Raw genomic sequence first — 7,392 nt, 5'->3', positions numbered from 1 at the left:
AAAGGGGGGCCACCCATGGGGGAACCAGGCAGAGCTGATGGAGAGGCCAGTGTCCCCAAAAGGCATCTCGGGGGTACTGTCTTCCCAGACTCTCCTGCTCAGCATGAGCCCTCGGCTTTGAAGTGTGAGGCGTCTTTTGTGGCCCAGGAATCATGCAGGTGGGGTGAGGCCCCCGAACGAAGGGATTCTCAGCCAGGGCACCCCTGCCCCACCCGGGATCTCACCGGGCAGCCAGGGCCTGGGAAGGGCCAGCCACTGACTGCTGCTATAGACACAGCCTGCTATGAGCTGTGTCCCTGCCCACGCCTGGGGCTACCTCCCTACCCCCAGCTGTTGCCCAGGTATCAGCGCGTTCCATCGGGCCGGCTGCAGAGTACGGGCACCGTCCACAGGCTGGACTCTGGGAAGATCAGCCTGTGTCCGTTTCACCAGTACTCCCAGATGGCCTGAGCGCCAGACCCTGGGCTCACAGAGGGTCAGTACCAAGATATGGACCAGCTCCCAGTGAAGGCAGCGATCCTTGCCGGAGCCTGCATCGCAAGGGTACGTCTGTCTGCCCATGGCTGACCTTGGGCTTTGCATTGTCATTCTCGCACTTTTTCCTCTTAGAGGGCTCCGTATCCTCAGGCCAGGGCGCCCCACCCCGCCATTGCACTGACCAGGCTGCTCTCGACTGCTGGAGCCTCTGGGCAGGTGAGGCCAAAGAGGCAGGATGGCGGCTAGCCTTGAAGGAGAGGTCAGGTGCCCACACAGGACCCTGGCTGCCTAGGGTAGGAAGGCCCTGGGTTTGGGGAAGAGCTTGAGCAAAGGCCCAGCGGTCGGGTCTCCAGTGTGGCCCAGTTATCTTCTGATATTCCAGACAAGTATTTGAATGAAGAATTCCTCTCCACCCGCTAGGTTGCTGGTATTTGATAAATGGATGCACGGGGCAGCTCACGTGAAGAGCCTGCAGTAGCCCAGTCCCTACTGCCCTGCCAGGGGCCCCGGGCCATCCCAGGTTGTGCTGTCGTCCCCTTGTCCGCCCTCCTGCAGAGCCCCGTCTGCTCTAACTCCTAGGGGTTTTTTTGGCTGAAAGAGATTGTCAGACCGGGAGGGAGACAGAGCTGGACATGGGCAAGCACGCCTACCCTCTCCCTGAGACCCGAAGGAGGGTAGCAGGCACCTCCCAAGTTCGGACGGTCTGCGCCTGCCTGCAGGACGTCTGATGGACCAAATGGTGGAGGGACGTGATAGATCCCTACCTTCCCATTTTCCAAATTTCTTGGTGGAGGTGTGGGACCGAGTTGAGGAGTGCCAGGGGTGGAGAGGTGGGATCCCACTCAGCAGAGGCACCTGACTCTCGGGCCAGGTGCCTCTCCAGAGCGGAGAGGATGGACCCTTCTTCCCTGCCCCCAACAAAGCAGCAGCCGGCAAAGAGCGCCACCTTGTGGCAGGTTTCCCCAGCCTGTGGCGCCACCGGGGTTTGCAAAGGGGGTTTGGGGAAGTCGAGCGTGTAACATGCCAAAAAGTGGGACGTTGGGGCTGGGGGAGGCAGGGGGCGGAACCAAGGGCTTCTGATAAAGTAGTCACTGGCAGCACAGGCTGGCCACAAGCCAAAGAAAGGCCAGGAGGCTAGGAATTTGCACTAAAAAGACTAAAAGTGTTATTTTATTTATGTATTTTTTAAGTAGGTAGCCTTTGTCTGTGGCACACTATTTTTAAAAAAAAAATAGACACAATGAACTCGGTCTCAGTTACTTCGGAATGCTTGTGGAAGTATTTAAGCAGTTCCGGATGATTTACTCTTCTCCCCCTTCTATACGTGCAGTAACATTATTCCACATGCTATTCTGCTCTTACCCTTTTAAAGTCTGTCCTGGAGAGCTTTCCATCATCGGTGCCGCCCACCTTTGTCGTTTTCACGGCCAGGGGCGCTCCGCCGTATAGCTCTGCCGTGACTCCTGTTCACTAATTGCGATTAGATCCCTGCCGATGTAACTGTGTTGCTACGGCTCTGAGATTACGAGGGACACTGCAATAAATATCCTTGTGCAATAAATGCCATGCCCGTGCCACCCTGCGCCTTTGAGCATCCTGTAAGGTGACTTTCCGGAAGTGGCATGGCTGGGTCAGGGCGGTGGTGTCTGTTCTTGTAAGAACAAGACAACGGGCGAAGCCTCGGAGATGGGGCAGCTCAGCCTCTTGGAGCCATTCTGTGGGCAAGTGGAAGACGCACCCGGGAACTGACTCATAGCCAAGTGAGGGTCAGAAGTCAAGGCCACAACCCAAATACGTACTTCGGAGTGGGGAGGGCCTGGCCGTCCTCCTGCGGCATCCTAGTGAAGGGTCAGTCGCTGAGCTGTGTTTTCCCTATAGAGCAAATGCTAAGTCGGCCTGCAGGGCCACAAGGAGGATTGAAAATACCATAAAATACACAGAATGCCACAACCCAGAGGAGCCTCCGAGATCGAATAGCAAACTCAAACAACTAATCGCATGAAACTCCACACAGTACGGTTGCATTTTCAAAAGCTCAAAAAACCAGCAAAAGGAAACCATTTCTTGTCTGATGAGACAGGCATGTGGGCTACAACTCTATTTGATCAGGGAAAGAAAAAGTACAAAATTCAAGATGATGGTCTCAGACGAGTAGAAGCACGATGGAGGAAGCACCCCAGGGGTTTGCAAGGGTTTGGGTCCAATCTTGGTTCTCAGGTTGGGAGATGGGTTGGTGGGCATTCAATGTATGTCGGTTGCTAACTCAGACAAGGTGCCAAACGTCCTTTGTATGTATCAAAAAACTATATAATAAAATGTAAGTTTAAATATAATCACTCAAGGGGTGCCTGGGTGGCTCAGTGGGTTGGGCCTCTGCTTTCGGCTCAGGTTGTGATCTCGGGGTCCTGGGATCGAGGCTCTCTGCTCAGTGGGGAGCCTGCTTCCCCTCCCCTCTGCCTGCTTCTCTGCCTACTTGTGAACTCTCTCTCTGTGTCAAATAAATAAATAAAATCTTAAAAAATATATATAGCCAAAAAATAATCAAAATACAAAACCTTGTGATGGGTTAAAAAACAAAGACAAAAAGCCAAGATAATCCTTTCCTGGATTATAATAATCAGTGTTGTGAGTAGAACTATTGGAGATCGCTCTCTCTCTCCAGTTTCCTCTATTGTTTCTTAAAACAGCTTTATTGAGGGGCACCCGGCTGACTCAATCACAAGAGCATACAACTCTTGATTTCAGGGTTGTGAGTTTGAGCCCCATGTTGGGTGTAGAGATTACTTAAATATAAAAGCGATGCCTGAGTGGCTCAATCAGTGAAGCAGCTGCCTTCGGCTCAGGTCATAGGCCCAAAGTCACAGGATCGAGCCCTGCATCAGGCTCTTTGCTCAGCGGGGAGCCTGCTTCTCCCTCTGCCTGCTGCTCCCCCTACTTGTGTGCTCCCCCGGCCCAGAAAATCTTAAAATCTTAAAAATCTTTAAAAAATCTTAAAAAAAAAAGAAGATGACATTAAAAAAAAGATCTTAAAGGGGCACTTGGATGCCACAGTTGGTTAAGCATTTGACTTTTGGTTTTGGCTCGGGTTGTGATCTCAGATATGTGAGATTGAATCCTGGGTCCAGTCAGGCTCCGCACTCAGCTGGGAATCTGCTTGAGCTTCTCTCTCTCTGCTCCTCACCTCTGTGCACGTGCACACTCTCTCTCTTTCACAGAAATAAAGCTTTCAAAAAAAAAATAAAAATGAAATCTTAAAAGCCAGCTTTATTGAGGGAAAATTGGTATCCGATACACCGCATGAATTGAAAAAGTACTATCTGTTGAGGACACATGTATACACCTGGGAAACCACCACCACCCTGTTTCCCCCGCGTCTTTGGAACCCTGCCCTCCTGCTCAACATATCCACTGAACTGCTTTCCATCACTATAGATGAATTTGCATTTTTCAGAATGTATATAAATACGATCGTAGAGTATACACTTTTTTCTCTGCCTCTTTCACTAAGCAAATTATCTGAGATTCACCCGTGTTGTTCGCCCATGTCGTCGCATTCATAACCGCTCTTTACCATTGCCAAGTACAAGTCTATTATTTCACAGATGTCCCATAGTCTGTTTGGCTAGTCACCTGTTGGACATTCAGGCTATTTCCAGTTTGGGACCATTACAAATAAAACTGCTATGAGCATTCACGTATGTGTCTGTGTCTTGTGTGTGGGCGTGTCCTTTCCTTTCTCTGGGTAAACCCTTTGGAATACAAGGGCTGGATCACGCGGTGAAACATGGTTGAATTTTTTAAGAAACTGCGAAACTGTTCCAGAGCGGTTGTACCATTTTCTTTTTTTTTCCCCCAAAGATTTTATTTGACAGAGAGAGATCACAAGTAGGCAGAGAGGTAGACAGAGGGGAAGGGGGAAGCAGGCCCCCTGCTGAGCAGAGAGCCTGATGCGGGGCTCGATCCCAGAACCCTGAGATCACCACCTGAGCTGAAAGCAGAGGCTTAACCCACTAAGCCACCCAGGCACCCCTGTACCATTTTCATTTGGCATTCCCACCAGCAAGGCAGGAGAGTTCTAACCTCGCCACTTCCTCGGCAACACTCAGTACGGTCGGTCTTGGTTCATTTTAGCCACTCGGACAAATGTGTAGTGGAGCCTCACAGTGGTTTGCATTTGCATGTCCTTCACGACCGATGAACATGATCCTGCGCGTCTTTACCATCGGTACAACTTCTTTGGAAAAGAGTGTTCTGGGCACCTGTCTGGCTTGGTCAGTGGAGCGTGTGGCTCTTGATCTCGGGGTTGTGAGTCTGAGCCCCACGTTGGGTGTCACCATTACTTAAAAGAAGAAAGAAGGGGCACCTGGGTGGCTCAGTCGTTAAGCATCTGCCTTCAGCTCAGGTCATGATCCAGGGTCCTGGGATTGAGCCCTGCATCAGGCTCCCTGCTCTGCAGGGAGGCTGCCTCTCCCTTTGGCTGCCTCTCTCCCTGCTTATGTGCTCTTGTGCGTGCTCTCTTTGGCATATAAATTTAAAAATCTGTATAAAAACGTGAGGTTGGGGGCGCCTGGGCGGCTCAGGGGGTTTAAAGCCTCTGCCTTTGGCTCAGGTCATGATCTCAGGGCCCTGGGATCAAGCCCTGCATCGGGCTCTCTGCTCAGTGGGGAGCCTGCTTCCTCCTCTCTCTCTGCCTGGCTCTCTGCCTACTTGTGATCTCTGTCTGTCCAATAAATAAATAAAAATCTTGAAAAAAAAAAGTGAGGTTGTCATCTTGCTGAGTTTCAAGAGTCTGGAAAGTCCTTCATCAGATACGTGATTTGCACGTACCTATTATCCTGTTATTTCTAATCTATGTACCTAAGTCACAAATTCCACTACTTCCCTCTCCATGGTTCAAATTACCTTTAACAGGAAGTGGTAAATAAACATACTTTTCCAGGAAAAAGAAAATTATGAAAAGTTCTTAGTGCACACTGGATCCTTCGCTCCATGGTAGATGCTACTCCTAATTCACATAATGGAAGCACGGGTGGGGCTCTCCCAAGTGTGGACACGGAGGCAAACAGCCACGGACTAGCTCCTTCTGTAGCGTCAACTAGCACATGATACTACTAATCAGTCTTGCCTACAGTTGGGGCTTCTGAACTATCAGAGGGAGTTAAAAGATGGAAAATGCCAAAGATCAGTAGGAAGGGCTGGGACTTTGTACCTTTTACATTCCAACACCAATTCTCTGACACCAATCGGATGTCCTACAATTTGATTCAATTCTGACATGAACTGCCCTGAGTTGGTGAAGACCCCACAGGTGAAGGAATTCAGCCTTAAGTCCTGGGTCTCCAGGTTACCCCCACACTTCTGTCCAACCTGGCTGCAAATTCAGGGTTTCCACGACGGCCCTTCAGGCTCAGAAAGTTGCCAGGATGACACATACAACTTGGGGAAGCGCTGCGTTTATGATCGCCGTTTTATTATAGAGAACACAAATGACTAGCGAGAGGAAGAAATACAGTGAGGTCTGGAAGGATCCTGAATCCAGAAGCTTATGATGTCCCTGCGGAATTAGGGTATGTACCACATCCTGTCATATCAGTCTGTTCACCAGTCCAAAAGCTCTCCAAACATCATTGTTCAGAGTTTCATTTTATTAAAAAAAAAAAAAAAGATTTATTTAGATGAAAGAAGACAGCATGAGCAGGGGTAAGAGGCAGAGGGAAGGAGAGAAGCAGACTCTCCTGCTGAGCAGGGAGCCTGATGCAGGGGCTCCCTGGACCCTGCGATCCTGAAGCTATCCCAGGGCTCTCAGAGATGGCAATGAGTCACCTGTTAGCTTAAACTCAGTCATGACCCAAAGGGGCTTGTTATGAATAAGGAAGGATGGTCTTATCACTCAGGAAATCCTAAGGGTTTTTGAAGCTCTGTGCCCGGATCTGGGGACAAAGACAAGTTATATATATATATTTTTTATTGTACGGCAGCCTTGTAGAAAATCAGGAGGCATCTGTGTCGGATATCTGCGTGTAGTTCTTGACCCTGTAGCTCAAGAAGTATCCTAGACAAAGCAACAGTGCTCTCTGATCTCACTGAATCAGCACAGTATCCTGTAGAGGCAGCGTCCATGTCTGTGCTCTGCAGAAGAAGAAACTGAAGCATGGAGAGATTCACTTACTTCCTAAGTTGCTAGCTGGTGGATGGCTGGCCTGGGTCTGTAAGGCTCCAACTTGCCTCAGAACTGGGAAGAGTTAGCCTGAGGGCCCTCAGCCAGAAAGTGGCATGGACTGAATTCCAATCCTCTTCGGACCAAACAGGGGTCTCGGACTGGTAGATGATACTGGTGGACTGTGTGACCTTGGGCTGGTGGCCTTAACCTCTCTGTGCCTCCGTGTTCTCATCTATAAATTAGAGATAATAACCATCTCTGAAGGTGGTTGTGACGATGAAATGAACTACTATTCTACGTAAGAAACCCAGAACAGAGCCTGGAGTAGCCAACATCCAGACTCTTAGCTTTTCATTGGTCCTTGGAACACATATAAAAATCGATCACGGGGGTGTCTGGGTGGCTCAGGTGGTTAAGCATCTGCCTTTGGCTCAGGTCAGGTCCTGGGATTGAGCCCCATGTGAGGTTCTCTGCTCAGCACGAGTGTCTGCTTCTCCCTGTCCCTCTTCCCCCATTCCCTGCTTGTGCGTGTACTCTCTCTCTTTCTCTCTCTCAAATAAATAAATCTTAAAAAAAATAAGAGGAAATGCAATTGAAATGACTAGAGAGCAGTGAGAAAGACTGCCCCATCAGACATCAGGAGCTGTAACTGTTACCAAGTTTTGTATGGTAGCATCATTATGCTGGTCTAGCCAGTAGAGCATGTGACTCTTGACCTTGGGGTTGTAGGTTCAAGCCCTGTGACAGTTTTAGAG

The sequence above is a fragment of the Mustela erminea genome, chromosome 9 (assembly GCF_009829155.1).
Source record: "Mustela erminea isolate mMusErm1 chromosome 9, mMusErm1.Pri, whole genome shotgun sequence".
Taxonomy (NCBI): Eukaryota; Metazoa; Chordata; class Mammalia; order Carnivora; family Mustelidae; genus Mustela; species Mustela erminea.
Note: the sequence above shows the minus strand (reverse complement) of the source record.